Below are 15,544 nucleotides of genomic sequence, written 5' to 3' on the forward strand. Positions count from 1 at the left end.
AAACTTAATTCCCTTTGTTTACAACTAAACATATGGACGTAGATTGAAATAGTTCATAACGTTAACCACAGACTGCAGGACTTATGCTTCCAGAGCAAAGCTGGAATTTAAATTTTGATTTTAACATTTGTTATCTGTTATGTCTGGTTCATAAATAAAGAGTTTCCTGGCAACACTTGGCAAAAAATTGTTTGTATGAAGGAGTTACATTTACATTGCATTTTACTGAATTATAATGTACAGTAGCTTTGGTTATAGTTCAGTGTGATGAAGTGAATGTTTAAAAGTTATTATGCGCAGTGCAGTTACCAGTTACATTACCATATTATAAATTTACAATTAATTTACAATTTTTTATAATTTACAATGTGTATCATAACTGCTTTGTAGTGTTGTTTTCTGTTGTTTGGTTAACACTTTACAGTAAGTGGTTGGCATATATAGGGTTCCCGCAGTTATAAAAGTTAACACTTACAGTACATAAAAATTAACCAAAATTGAATGAGAGCGGATCTATTAAACATTGTAGATTGATTTTATATATTTTTTATAACATAATATTAGCGAATTTTCCTATAGGGAAGAAGCTATTACCCCTAGGTAGGTGGCATGGTAAGACCTACACCCGGGACCAATTTACTATTTCATTTTGATGTCCCCAGAGGCCAAAAACACCATTTGTTCAATTTTTATCTTTTATATATATATATATACGTCCGTGAACTTGAGTAATTTTTGTCCGATTTTGATGAAATTTGGTTTAAAGGTGTAAAGCCGGATAAACTTGAATGAGATTGCAAACCAGCATGATCGGACCATGGGAACGGGGATTTACAGGTTTTATGGGGTAAAAATTGGTTTTTCTCACTTTTGACCCTCAAAACACAAAATTTCCCAATTTCTCTTTAGACCTTTAAGAAGTGATTAAAAAAACAAATAATTTAGTATATAAAGTATTTTTGTTCGGTTATTGGTAACGGAGAAAATTTTAAAAATTGTAAATTTAAAATTCCCATGTTATTCTTATGGAGAATATTGTAAAATGTTGTAGTTTGCTTATTTATTTTATACTAAGCTATCAATATTTTACAAAAAAAACACACTTTATTAGTTTCCTAGTAGCAGCAAACCTAGGTACTCCTTAAACCTAATGTTATATAAATATATTTAATTGAAAATCAATTCAGACAAATGGAAATTCGCTTAGTCGGCAGGTTTGCTGCGGCGGGGGTATTTTTCATATTTGTATATAACCAGCCTTTTAAAACTTAAGAGTGACTCTTTGATTGAGGTCTTGCTGTTTATTTTTTAGTTCTTTATTCTTTTATTATAAGTTGCAGTTTAGCTCAAATTCGAGCAACATGTTATCTAGATATATGTAAATAAAGGGAAAGCATTTAAACTAATTATTTTGCATTAAAATTTTAAAATTCCCCTCTTTTTGTGGAAAAGCCCTTCAAACCTCTCGTCCCCCGATCAAACTCTTTTTTGATCCTTGCCAGGCCTACCCAAAAAATTATTTCTGGCACCGCCCCTGGGAATATCAAACGGAATTTTGAAACGTTACAGCAAGTTTGGTTGATTAAATTAGGCTAGTTTAGAACAGTGTCATTTCAATATGACATTTTTTTTTATTGTTTGTTGATACTGAACAATATTTAATTATCGTAGTTGTCAGCCGACATGTTTCAATTCGTTAATAGCCTATAGTTGTATATCGGATCAAAAAATAAAATATCGATTCATCGAAAAAATCATTGATAATAATGAGTGTTCCCTTTTTAACAGGAAAGTACCAATTTTTGCACTGTTGTTATAGATCTTACTAATATTATAAATGTGAAAGTTTGTGTGTTTGTTTGTTTGAAGTTCAATCACGCATTTTTTACTGGACGGATTGGGCTGAAATTAAAAAAAAAAAACAAATAGGTTGGTTCTATGATAAGCAAAAGCATCAAAAGTTATAAGATTTACCAACAGGGTGCAGCACTAAGTATTACTTTTTTGCATTTATGTAAACAGCTAATTTGAACTAAGCAGCAACAAAAACTGTGATACGTAATGAGAACTGTCAAAGTAGGATTGTTTACACATATGTTTACATTTTTAATGCCATGAATAATTTGTGATATTTTGTTATGGCTATGGTAGATGTGTAATATTATAGTATACCGTAAATTTAAAGAGGCAAATTTGATCAAACTGTGTCCTCATCCATTGCAAAAGCAAAGCCTGCGTATAACTGCAATAAGCATTTTTATGCCAACCCCGTACGAAGGACGGGTACTCTGCTAGTATTGTCATAATCTTGTTATATTAATCTTTTCTAAATAGTCAGCTGTTAGTAAACATTAATTAGTTGACTTATTGTTACTTTTGTAAACATTGCATTACAAACATCTATGGTGTTAAAATAAATACTGTAAATACCATTTACAATGTACGTGTATTTCAATACTACGGTCACAACTCTTTTTGGCGACGAGTAAAAACTGAAATAATGACATTTTACATGTTCAAATAATCTTTAATTATTCAATCTGTTTCAATCATTCAACCTACACTACTTTCATCACATTTGACTGAACCACAAGGGATGCTGGCCAGTTCAAGGAATTATTACAAGTTTTTCAACAGCAACAACAAGAACAGTTTCAACAATTATTCTCACCTTTCACGAGAAGTCGTAGGTATCAGTAAGTCTTACAAATAGGCTATTGCTCCATTTGAAAATTTTGAACCTAGACGTGAAAAGTTTTCTAATTGTCTAGAACGCTTTGAAAATTACTATACTCTGAAAGGCCTGACTCAAAAGGAAAGTATATTGCTCAACGTGTACCTATTGGGTCAGTACATTACAATGCTCTATCAGCTTTTCTAGGCCCAGAGAAACCAATCAAAAACTTACCTTACAATGATCTTGTCAAAGTTTTAACTCAAATGCTTGTTCCTAAGAAAAATGTAGTCGTTTCTCAACATTACTTTTTAAACATTTATCAAAAGAATGGTCAATCAATATTAGATTACTTAGCCTCACTTCAGCGAGGCTTAGTCGATTGTGAGTTTACAATTAAAATGTGAATGCGAGAAAACAAATTCAATCTCTGATGTATTTTTACGAGTCCAGTTCATCTGTGGCCTTCGAGATGATTGGCTTAAAGAACATATTTTACAATCAAATCTCTCTAGTTTTGACAAAATACTCATCAAGGCTATTGCTTTAGAGGCATCAAAACTTGACAGCAAAGAACTTTCTAAACCTAATCAGACATCAAGTTTTAACAATTTTACTTCTACCGAGTCTACTAATGTGATTTCCAGCAGTTACAGAACTTCCAGAGACCGTTTGAAAGATCCAGAAAACAGAAGATTAAACTCAGACAGCAGATCTTTACCTAAAAACTACAAGTCTAGATCCCTACTTTCAGAAAGTGATTTCAAGAAACTCGAGCTTGGCCTTCCCCTACGGAATTATAATTATATTAGAATTATAATATACATATTTATGATATAAAAAAATTGATATAACATGTCTTATAAGGTTGACTTCCCAACTAGGATTACTGATAAATCTGCTACTGCAATTGATAACTTTATTACAGTACCAATATTTTTGAAACAAAATTAAATGTCTCAGGTGTTATTACTCATGTCTCTGATCATGATGCTCAATTGCTTGAAATACAAAATGTTAATAGTACAAACAAAAAAGTACGGTAGTGAAGAGGTTATGCAAAAGTATACTGAAAATAATTTTAAAATGTTCCTTAGGGACTTAAGTAATGAAAACTGGTATGATGTTTATCAATCTTCCGTGGATACAAAATTTAATGTCTTCATGTCTACTTTTAGTCACATTTTTAACATTAATTTCCCAAAAATAATGTGTATAGAAAAAGTATCAAATAAATGTAAATGGAATTCAAATGAAATAATAAGGAAAAAAGTGAAATTCATGAACTAGTAACATATACTAGAGCAAAAAGGAATTCACTGTTATCTAAAACAATAAAAGTAAAGAAAAAAGAGTTAAAAGAATTAATAAACGGTGCTAAACAAACATTTTACCAAAATAAATTTAGAAAATCTAGGAACAGAACAAAAACCACATGGAATATAATAAAAAATGAGATCTCACTAAGATCAAAACAAACCATCCCATCCAAAATAATCTTAGTTCAAAATGATAACCAAATATCAGATCCTGTTGCTGTGATTAATGTTTTCAACAATTTCTTCACAACTGCTGTTGAAAAGCTTATTTTCCAAACATTGATTCAACATCGAATCATAACATTCTCACTAAAAAAAAGTGACTGCCATGACAAACGTTTTTAAATTTGAAACAATAACAGAAGACCATCTTAAAAAAGTTGTGCTTTCATTTGAAAATAAAATTTCTTCTGGGCATGATGAAATACCAATTACTCTAATTAAAAAATCACTACTTTTCATATCAAAACCATTAACACAATTAATAAACTCCTCTCTCATTTCAGGCATATTTCCATCAAAATTAAAGTTGGCTAAAGTTATTCCCATATTTAAAAAAGGTAATTCTAAAGATCCATCATGCTATCGCCCCATTTCAATATTACCTGCCTTTTCCAAAATTTATGAGCGTATAGTTTATATTCAGCTGTCTAGATATCTAGAAATCAATCAGTTACTGATCAAAAAGAGCAACACGGCTTTCGAAAAGGAAAATCCACAGTAACAGCTGGTATAGAATTTATAGAGTCTATAATGCAATCGATAAAGGGAAGAAGGTTGTAGGAATATTCTTAGACCTCAGTAAAGCCTTTGACAGTGTGTCGCACAATAAACTAACTAAGGTTTTAAATGAACTTGGAGTCTGTGATAAAGAACTTAAATGGTTTTGAATCCCTATATTAAAAATAGACACCAGTTTGTTGAAGTGGATGACATCATAGAACATTATAAAATAAACTATATTGAAAAAATTCAATCACAGCACCAGACACTACGATATGGAGTCCCCCAGGGATCGATCCTGGGCCCTCTACTCTTTCTTTGTTATATTAGAGGTTTGCCTGGGACTATTCCTGGGAGTGACGGATCTATGTGTCTGTATGCTGATGATTCTAACATCCTGCTAAATGGAAATTCTAATTCTGAAATTGAAACATCTTCTTCAAAAAATCTTCAAGTAACTCGTGAATTTTTTAAAGAAAAAAATCTTCTTATAAATGCAAATAAATCTAACTTCATATCTTTTTCAACCAAACAATCAACAACAAAATTTGAGGCAAAAATTTGTATAAACAATGAAATAAATAAATTATAATAAATAAAAATAAATAAATAAATAAATATATATATAATAAATCTATACTTATTTAATACGCAAGCAGGATTTTTGTGACAATTACTCCTCCGAAACTACTGAACCGATTGACATGTTTTTGGTGTCGTTGGAAAGAGCAGAACGTGAAGTTGTGCAGGAAACTTTCTTTTTATCGAAATAATTTGAGAGTGAGGCCCTGGGGCCCTTTAAAGTTTTTTATTTCTCCATAAGATTAACATGAGGAAAAATTGTTATGAAACTCCAGCTGTTGTCAGAAATTATTGGGTTGGCGTAAACATTACAATGGAAAAAAGCGAGGAGAGAGCCTGGATAATTTTATATAATAAAGAGAAAACTGAATTAACACTGTGCTGCATTTAATTCTTAGTAATTATTGACAGAGCCAATTTGTAAACTATGGAAACATAGGAGTCATAGAACACCACCAAGGAGAAGAAATATGTTTTTTTATATTTATAATCGTTATTATGGACAACCTAATACGGCTATGAGTAAGGCTATTTGTAGAAAACACTTTAAAACAAGATCAGCTTTTGAAAAATGATCAGATATTTACAAGAAATGTTGATTATATCGATTTGTTATGTACATCTTGAGTATTTCCATAATTTTTAAGTCGAATATTTTAAAGTCATCAGAAACTATCGCTGTTGTTAGTTTTAAAATAACGCCTGTAATAATTAGCAATTGCTCGAATTCGAGCAACAGGTACACTAGTAAATATAAATTTTTTGGTGAGTCGGTGGCTCAGTCGGTAGCGTCGCGGACTTTGGGCCCAAGGCAGAAGTGTCGTGGGTTCGGATCCTGGTCACTGCCACTAACTTTTATCAGTACAGTTCACCTTTGTACTGTACCGGCTCACCCCTGGCTTTGCTGGATATGTTCCACGCACAGATCTGTAGTCTATGTGGACGGCAAATGCAAGGTTAAAAGAGGCCGCCAACCTCTTAAAAAAAAAAAAAAAAATGACAGCATTGAGCAAGTTGAACAGACTAAATTTCTTGGATTAATTATTGACAAAAATCTTACTTGGGGCAAACACGTTAAACATGTTGTTAAAAAAATGACTTCTGGTGTATGTGCTTTGAGACAGATGTCTCAGATCTGCAGCATAGACACTTTGAGGATAATATACTTTTCATTACTGCATAGTCACATATCTTATGGAATCTGTTTATGGAGCAACATCAAAGGCCAATTTGGATTCTATCCTTATCAAACAAAAGAGAGCTATTCGTCTAATGATGAAACTGCAAAAAAAGGATTCAGCTAAGAGATATTTTAAGGATTTACAAATCCTAACAGTATATAGTCTGTATATTTATGAAACATCCGTCTATGCAGACAAATTCAATTGTCATCCACTTCTAGCAATACTGCTGACTATAACAATATGTTTAAAATTAACTTACCACAACATAGATTGGAATTTTTCAAAAAGAAAACTTACTATTCTGGTTTAAATTTTTTGCAACACCTGCCGGCTCATATAAAGAAAGAAGACAATTAATTTGAATAAATTTAAAAGAACACTAAAAGACTTTTTAATCAAATTTCCATTTTATTCCATAGAAGAATTTCTAAAAAATAAAAATTAGTACTGTAGTTACATAATTTAAATTCCATAGCAAAATTTGGGGAACAATTTAAATTTTCACCATGATTAGTAATAAATTTATTGTTATTTAAGCACAGAAAATGGATGTAGGCCTACGTTTTTTATTTTATTAACTACTCATGTTATTGTGATTGAATCAATGTTAACTTATATTTTTGTTTAAATATTCAGTTAGAAATGCTTCACTTTTTAAAGATTAATCAATTTTTTTCCCCCTACAGTAAATGTTAGTAATATACTTTAAGCACTTTGTAATATGTAGTTATATGTATTTATAGCCTATTGACTCTATTCAATACATGTTATTTTATGTATAGTGAATAAAGAATGAATTGATTTGATTTGATTCCATTCTTAAATGATTAAATTCTTTTTGATATACAGTAGAACCTCTTTAATCAGAACTAATTGGGACCAGGGGTAGTTCGGACTATTGAATAGTTCAGATTACAGAACATATTGTTGTTTTTACATAACAATAGCTAAAACATGGCTAAAATTGATCAAAATTATTTTGGGAAAAGTGAAAAATGTCTTATAAATTAAAATACAGTGTTTATTTAATACAGTAGTAAACATGGTGAATAAACAGTACTGTACATTAAATACAGTATACAATAAATAACTGCTGTACTGTGTATAGAGTACAGCAATAAGGGGTTCGGATTAGTGGACGTTCGGATTACCAGGGGTTCGAATTGAAGAGGTTCTACTGTATAAGCCAAAATAAACAGCTGACATCTGAAATTTTGCATTTTCAGTAAAGGATACAATATTATTATTATTATTACTACAATGTTATTATTATTAACAGAGGAGTTTTGCCTAATCGGAATTGTTTGAGATAACATCAGCTGTGTTTTAGAATTATTAAGTTTTAGCCCGTTGGCTGTAAACCAATTACATAAATTAAGAATAGAAAGACTGATTTCTTGTTTAAGATTTTGCAAATTATTTGATTTAACTATTGCTGTAGTGTCATCAGCATATAAGATAAGGTTAGACGATACATTTCGAGGTAAGTCATTAATAAATATTAAAAATAGCAAGGGGCCTAGTATTGACCCCTGCGGAACCCCACATTTAGTGTTAAGCCACTGTGATACATTTTTTACCATTTTTTACGATTATTATTCTTTGATATCTGTTAGTCAAATATGAATGCATCCAAGATAGAGCCATATCAGAAAATTCATAATATTTAAGTTTACTCATTAATATATCGTAATTTACACAATCAAATGCCTTGGATAGATCACAGAACACCGCAGCTGTGCTCTGAGACCCATCTAAGCCATCAGAAGCCTGATTTATAAAATCTGAGACAGTAGATCTAGTGTATTTATTTATTTATTTATTTATTTATTTATTTATTTATTTATTCCAACGGATACACCATTTACAAAATAATATATATTTAAGCACATGAGTAGAATGGAAAGATAAAAATTGCATTTTAAATAATAAGAGAAGCTGCATGATTGTATGAGCAAAGGTGTATAAGGAAATGTTTCAGAAACCTTCAAACCATGTTTCGATTGACAGCGTAAACTTGATAAACGCTTTATCAACCAAACTCAAAACATATACAAGTTCAACAGATAAACTAATTGGAGCTGAAGTTATCCAGCTCTATTCTTAATCACTTTTTTGAGTATCTAACAATGAAACATCTTCAATGACAATCAAAGAAGAGACCGAAAAAGACCATTAAATGAATGGAATATTTCAAACCCTGAAAAACTTCTCTACAGACTCAGAAAAACACCCTTAATTAAACCCTATTTTAAAACCCGTTAGATCGATTCAAGAGGGGGAGGAGAGTGCAAGTTCAAATATTCTCTAACGACAGACAAGTTTGGCAGTTTGGAGTAATTAAGAAGAAGCTAGTAAAAAGACATTACATAATAACACTCGATAGTGGAAGAAATATCAAGGGACACATTAACCACCTAGCTTAGACAAACTCTAGTAAAGAAAAGATTGTAACATTTGGACCTAAACAATCATTTGATGTACCAAGACTTCCAAACCAAACTCAATCTTATCCTGATCAAAGACCCAACCATATTGAACCAGACCAGCATACAAAAGTTCAAGTTCCACAACCAAAAGCTCTCCACAACCAATAAGACAACCACGACAGCCACCTTGGTTACGAGACTTTATCGTTCAAAAATAGTTGATCTTCTCAATAAGTGAGGGAGAGTATCATAATCTTGTTATATTACTCTATTTTAAATAGTCAGCTGTTAGTAAATATTAATTAGTTGACACTTTTTATTGTTAGTCAAAATCCTTTACACCTGCATTTAAATACATTACAAAAACAGTTTCTCAATAAAAAAACTTGCATAATTAATTACACACCGTCAGCATAAAATAGGTGAGTCCGAAAACAACCGTAGGATGTACACAGTGGCGGTTCCAAGGGGGGGGCTATAGGGGCTAAAGCCCCCCCCCCCCTTGGACCCTGGAAAAATAAATTTAAACGTACATTTCGTCCTTAAAACACGCAATGTCATAAAACAGACATCAATGTAAATTTTATTAAACTTAATAAGCGATGGCAGGAGTAGTATTAAGTTCCACCATAGATAAAACATACGTTGGTTAGTCTATGGTTCCACATAGATAAACTTTGTGGACAATAGCACCTCGATCGAATAAACGCTAGTTATGGAAAGTTGTACGCATCATCCAATTGTTACAGCAGTCAGCTGTTGACATGCTAGGGCAATGGCTAGCGAGCGCCGAGCGCGCAAGCGAGGACAGGGCTGATTTCCTGATGTTTCATCATAGCAGTTGTCAAATTGTCTGCTAGCCACTAACTTTACACAGGCATCAATCAGCAATCGGCTGTAGCACCAGTAGCCTATTAATTACCATTGACTATATGTAAACACTAGTGTTAAAGTTGAAATAGTCAATACTATTACTGAATTCGATAATATTGTGACAGATCTATGAAATGGAGAAAAACTTAAGTTGCTTGCATGACATATAACAGGTGAAATGGAAGGTTTTAGGACAATTGGGTACAGTTTTAGCCATTAGAAATGGCTTAATAAAGTCACCAAACTGTTTTAGGAGATTTGGCTTCGTTGTCTACAGCAGGCCTATGTTTTGAAATTCATGAATGCAAGTTCGTCATAGGCCTAGTTAGATTTTTAAAATGTCTACACTTACTTATGACAAAGACAAATGACAGGTGAAATGGGAGATTTATGGACAGTTGGACACAGATATTATAGACATAAATAATGCCTTTGGAAAATCAGTAAACAGCTTTTAGGAGGATATGGCCGTAGCCCACAATATGTTTTGAGATATATGAATGCAATCGTCAGTTAGTTTTAAAAATGTCTACATATTCATGACAAATAAATGGGGAAGTGGGAGGTTTTGCACACAGTTCTAGACGTTAAAACTGGCTGTAGAAAGTCACCCAACGGCTTTTAGGAGTATATGGCCATAGTCTACAGTGCGTTTTGAAGTTCATGAATGCAATCGTCATAGTTTAATTTTTTTAATGTCTATTTGTTCATGAGAAACAACAGGTGAAATGGGAGTTTTTGGACAGTTGGGCACGGTTTAAAGTGTTAAAAAAGGCTTTAGAAAGTCACCAAACGGCTTTGAAAATTCCAAATTCCCGGACCCCCCTGCCTAATTGGTGGGTGCTCCACACCCCCCAAACCCCCCCCCTTAACAAGGTCCTAGAACCGCCACTGGATGTACACTAGGCCTAGCAGAGGCAAGCGCAATGGTATAGGCAGAGGCGCTTTTAAGTACAAATTGTTGATTGTCGCCACAAACTAGGAGGACCATTAAGCATTTTTATGGAGAGGGACATTGATCCAAAGTATTTCGCCCTGCTAAAGTAAATACTTAAGTTACGGTACTGGCTTATTTGAAATTTCCGTCCGTGGTCCAGAGGCATGAATTGGACTGGTCAATAGGAACAATAATAAAGAATAAACTAAGTTACATCCTAAGGTGAATGTTTTGCGATTTTATGTGGAACTTAAACTAGACCTACTGATTCATAAACAAAAATGAATGAGACAGTCAAGAGGCCAATGTGGATGAATAAATCTCTGCAGAGTGCAGCTGGCATGCGGTGGCATAGGCCTACCCAGGATGGTTCTTGTTGCCTTTTTTGCCAGACGAAAGATCTGTCTAAATTCTTCAAGGATGAACCCCACAAAATATGCGATTAACTTAATGGATTAACTTTAGTGGGCGTCACTCATTTGCTTTGCTAGCTTATGGGATGTCTGGCGTTGAGCAGCACGACTTGTGGTGTTACCAATTCTACCACAACACGGCCTGGAGTAAAAGTTGCCGTGGTAATACTCCTAGGCCTATGATGAGGTAGGCCTATGCGAAATGTGAAAGATGCAGTGTGTGAGCTTGCACGACTCCAATGCTTAAGTTCAAAATAATTTTGGCATTGTCATTTGTAAAAATACAAAATTCTAATATAGTGTCATGGTCAACCTCGGACCGTGTGTCGCACAGCTTATTGCTGGAAAAACTGAGTCGCTATGCACCATCTTAAATCATATCTTGATAACAGATACCAGGTTGTCTCAGTTGGTGGTACCACGTCTGGTCCACGCCAGGTTTGCCATGGAGTCCCCCAGGGCTCGGTCCTGGGCCCTCTTTTGTTTCTGATTGTTGTAAATGACCTCCATCTCCAGGGCAGAGCACTCCTGTATGCTGATGACACCTCAATAATAACTAGAGGGAAAGTTATAGACCAAGTTCTGATAGAGACAGAATCTGCACTGGATGCTGCTAAAATCCGGTTCGCCAGAAATCGGCTGCAGTTTAATGGAGACAAGACCCAGAGGATGATCTGCACTTTAAGCAAAACAAGGAATTTTGATCACCAAAGCAGCGTGAAATTGCTGGGCTTCAGCCTAGACCCTAAGTTTAACTGGGCACAACATATTTAGTCATGTAAACTCTAACGTGTGGTTTTTCTTCTATGGGAACGTAGGGGGGTCATCACCGATAAATATTTAGTAAATGTATATAACACCCTATTTCAAAGTCATATCAGACATGGAATCCTGCTCTGGGGACATGCTCCTGGCTGTATAAAAGTGCTACATCTGCAGAAGAATGCAGTCAGAGTGTTGTCAGCCGCTGGTTATAGAGACCACTGTAATCCCCTATTTGCCAACCTTAAGGTTATGACCATCTTCAGCCAATATGTCTACTACGGCTTGATTAATCTCAAGAATCACATTGGAGAATATCAACAGAGGGGTGATCTCCATAATCATGACTCCAGGCATGCACAGAAACTTGACATTCCTCGAGGCAGGTTATCAAGATCCTTGGCAGCCCATCCCGTTCCAGCCATGCTTTCTACAACTACAACATGTTACCGCCTCGGGCCCACACTGAAGACATTAAAACTTTCTCCATGCAGCTTTTTAACAAGCTCACAAATGAGCCACTGTACTCTTTTGAGGAAGTGTCTGAAGAGTACTTCTCGAACATATAATAGGCTATGTGCCACCATCACTAGTTTTTATATTTGTAAATATTAGTTATACAAGAATGTTATTTTTTTATTAGTTTTATTACTTTAAAATTTTATTTGAAATTTTTCTATCCAACAAGCGTTGGGCAACGACATAGGAGTTGGTAATGGTAATGGTAATGATTACTTCCATTCCTTCTAATATTAGCTAGGCCTAGAGTAATGTTGACAAACATCACCACTATTCAAGTTGCTTAAAACTTCCGAAATAAATAATTATTTCTACCTTATAACAGTAAAATTATACATTTCTTCACTAATATGGTAACTGAATCCTTAAATTAGGGCCTACCTCTTATTTATGATTAGTTATATAATATAATAATAATGAGTTTGTGTATGACCGGTGATCAGTGATACTAACCTATTAACCATAACATAACATAACAAACAAAAACAACCTAACTAAGCTGCGGGCGGCTGCGGAATGGGCACACGGGAGGGACTAAGGCTAAAGGTGTAGTGACGTCATATCTCTAGTGGCTAATGTCTTCTCTTAAGGCAGCACGATTACTGTAAAGATGTGAGTTCAGCGGCGTTCGTGGCATAGTTGGTAGCGTTTCGGATTAGTGTTCAGGATGTCCCGGGTTTCGAATCCCGTTGACAGCATTAACTTTTTGCCAACAAATTTTTCATATCAGCAAGTTTGGTTGGTTAGGTTAGGTTATGATAGTTTAATTTTAAAAATTAAAAATTTATTTTATAATTTTAAAGTTATTTTTATAACTAAAAATAAAAAAAAATAATTAAATTTGTTTCTACTTAGCAGTTCTAGCGGCGAACGCGGACACTACAAGATATGTTAGCCTTAGTCCCTCCCGTGTGCCCCACCCACTGAGCTAAAATTATAACTGGAGGTAGCACTGCCATGGCAGAAGTCTGTCAAAAGCGAGTCGCTGATTTTGTTAGGTTGGTATAGCAGTAAGTTTTCTTACCATAGCAATAACATGGCTTCTTATAACTAGGTTGGTATAGCAGTGAGTATTTTTGTCATACTTGAATACTTTTAATACTTTAATAATTTTCTTTGAAATGGCGACCATACAAAGTAGGTATTTTAAGCCAAGTATAATAATAGTTATAGCAATAATATGGCTTCTTATGACACCAGACTCACGCAAACATGGCGGCTGGCGACACGCATCTTTGACATTCAGTGCTACCTCCAGTTAGAATTATAGCTCAGTGGCCCCACCGTGCTGCTGCTAACTTAGAACTTTTTTTTCCTATTTTTCCTAAATTGGCCGGCTTACTAAGCGTAAACAGTGCAGCTGCGTGGTTTTTTGTTGCTTCCTTCAGGTTAGTATTAGGATTAGGGTATTAGTATTGACATAGATCAAAGATAAAACCATAGACTAACCAACCCAAGAGAATCTATGATAAAACCATAGATAAAACATACTCCCTTAGTAGATGTATCATCCCTATCCAACAGGGTTATTATTATTTCTCATCCTTATGGAACAGTTGAAGCCAATGTTATAGATCAAACATGTGGAGTAAACTATGTTTTATCTATGCAATGTAATGTTATCAACGTTATCGTTAGTTCTAGTTAGTCTATGGTTCCAGATCGTTTTTACTTTCTCCCCCTAAACCAAAGGTGGCCGTGATAGCACTCACGACGTTCTGTACCCACGTGAATCTCAGTTTGCGCATACGCAGAAAGCTCTTGGAGCATTTTCCAAAGTAAACAGAGAGCCACACTTAACTTGTAAGCCTTGTTTTGAAGGGAATTTATTCAAGTTTTATTTAATGAAATTAGTAACACCTTAACAAAGCTGATTTACAACAATACAAGTTATGATTCAATATAATTACAAATCAGAAATGGTGAGTTTACAAGAAAAATAACAGTTTGTGTTGTTGTTTCACGAAACCCAATCCCCTATAGTAGCAACGACTATCCATTTAAGTGGGAAGGTTAACAGACACAATAATTGTAGAATTTGAGTGAGTTAAAATCTCAGGACCGTGATTAAAAATGAAAGGGCCATGTCCAAAACTAAATCTTTCGTACGGTGTAATGCATGATGGAATCATTGGATAATTACTTTCTCCCCCTATACCATAGTATATGGAGAAAGTATTGTTTTCGTCAAAATTTTCGAGTTTGAGTTTTGAGTGGATATATTCGTTTTGGGTCCCCCTGGACCCAAAAAAGTGGTTTTCGAAGTGATGTCTGTGTGTGTGTGTGTGTGTGTGTGTGTGTGTGTGTCTGTGTGTCTGGATGTGTACAGAGCTAGAGACTACACCTGTGGTCCGATTTCGATGAAATTTGGTATGTAGGTTCTAATCCATGGTATCTCCAGGCGTTTTTTTCATTTTTTTGAAATTTTGATTTTTAATGGGGATTTTCCCATAAAAACCCATAAAAAACAGGAAAAATCGGATTTTCTCAAAAATGGCCCGAACGATTTTGATAAAAATTTAGTATTTTGTAGCCCTTTAAATTCTGAACAAAATGAAACAAATCCCATTTCTGTAAAAATTACGGTTCAAAAGTTATGGTAAATTATGTTATTTTCCCATAAAAACCCATAAAATAACGAAAAATAGGGTTTTAGACAAAGATCCGGTTTTGATTTAACATAGTATGTTATGGTCCTTACAATTTTGATAGTTTTTTTCACTTTTTAGAAATTTTTATTTTTAATGGGGATTTTCCCATAAAACCCCATAAAATAACGGAAAAATAGGATTTTCCCAAAAATAGCCCGAACGATTTTGATAAAAATTTAGTATGTTATAGTCCTTTATATTCTGAACAAAATGGTACAAATCCCATTTCTGTAAAAATTACGATTCAAAAGTTATTGTAAATTATGTTATTTTCCCATAAAAACCCCATAAAATAACGGAAAATCAGATTTCCCCAAAATTGGCCCGAACGATTTTGATAACAATTTAGTATGTTATAGTCCTTTAAATTCTGAAGAAAATTGTACAAATCCCATTTCCGTATATTTACTCTCACCGCTTACACATGATAAAGGTTGTTGACAAACTTATGGGAGAAAGTATGTGTCAGAATGCTGAT

The 15,544-nt window shown here is 33.9% G+C and overlaps 1 protein-coding gene across 3 annotated transcripts in view; it reads right to left on the minus strand.

Annotated features, from left to right (window-relative positions):
* The window catches only part of LOC128983622 (ADP-ribosylhydrolase ARH3-like), a 79,528-nt gene extending 66,656 nt beyond the window's left edge, over positions 1 to 12,872 (minus strand). For 2 of the 3 annotated variants that reach the window (XM_054402983.1, XM_054402981.1), the window contains exon 1: positions 12,797 to 12,872. The gene's annotated coding sequence lies outside the window, so the exon portion shown is untranslated. Of the gene's footprint in view, positions 1 to 6,191; positions 6,256 to 12,796 lie in introns of those variants that run through there. The other variant, XM_054402982.1, reaches the window with a different exon arrangement.
* Positions 12,873 to 15,544: the final 2,672 nt, after the last annotated feature.

The sequence above is a fragment of the Macrosteles quadrilineatus genome, unplaced genomic scaffold, assembly GCF_028750875.1.
Source record: "Macrosteles quadrilineatus isolate MER2022 unplaced genomic scaffold, UCM_ALF_1.0 Scaffold_1__1_contigs__length_201487025, whole genome shotgun sequence".
NCBI lineage: Eukaryota > Metazoa > Arthropoda > Insecta > Hemiptera > Cicadellidae > Macrosteles > Macrosteles quadrilineatus.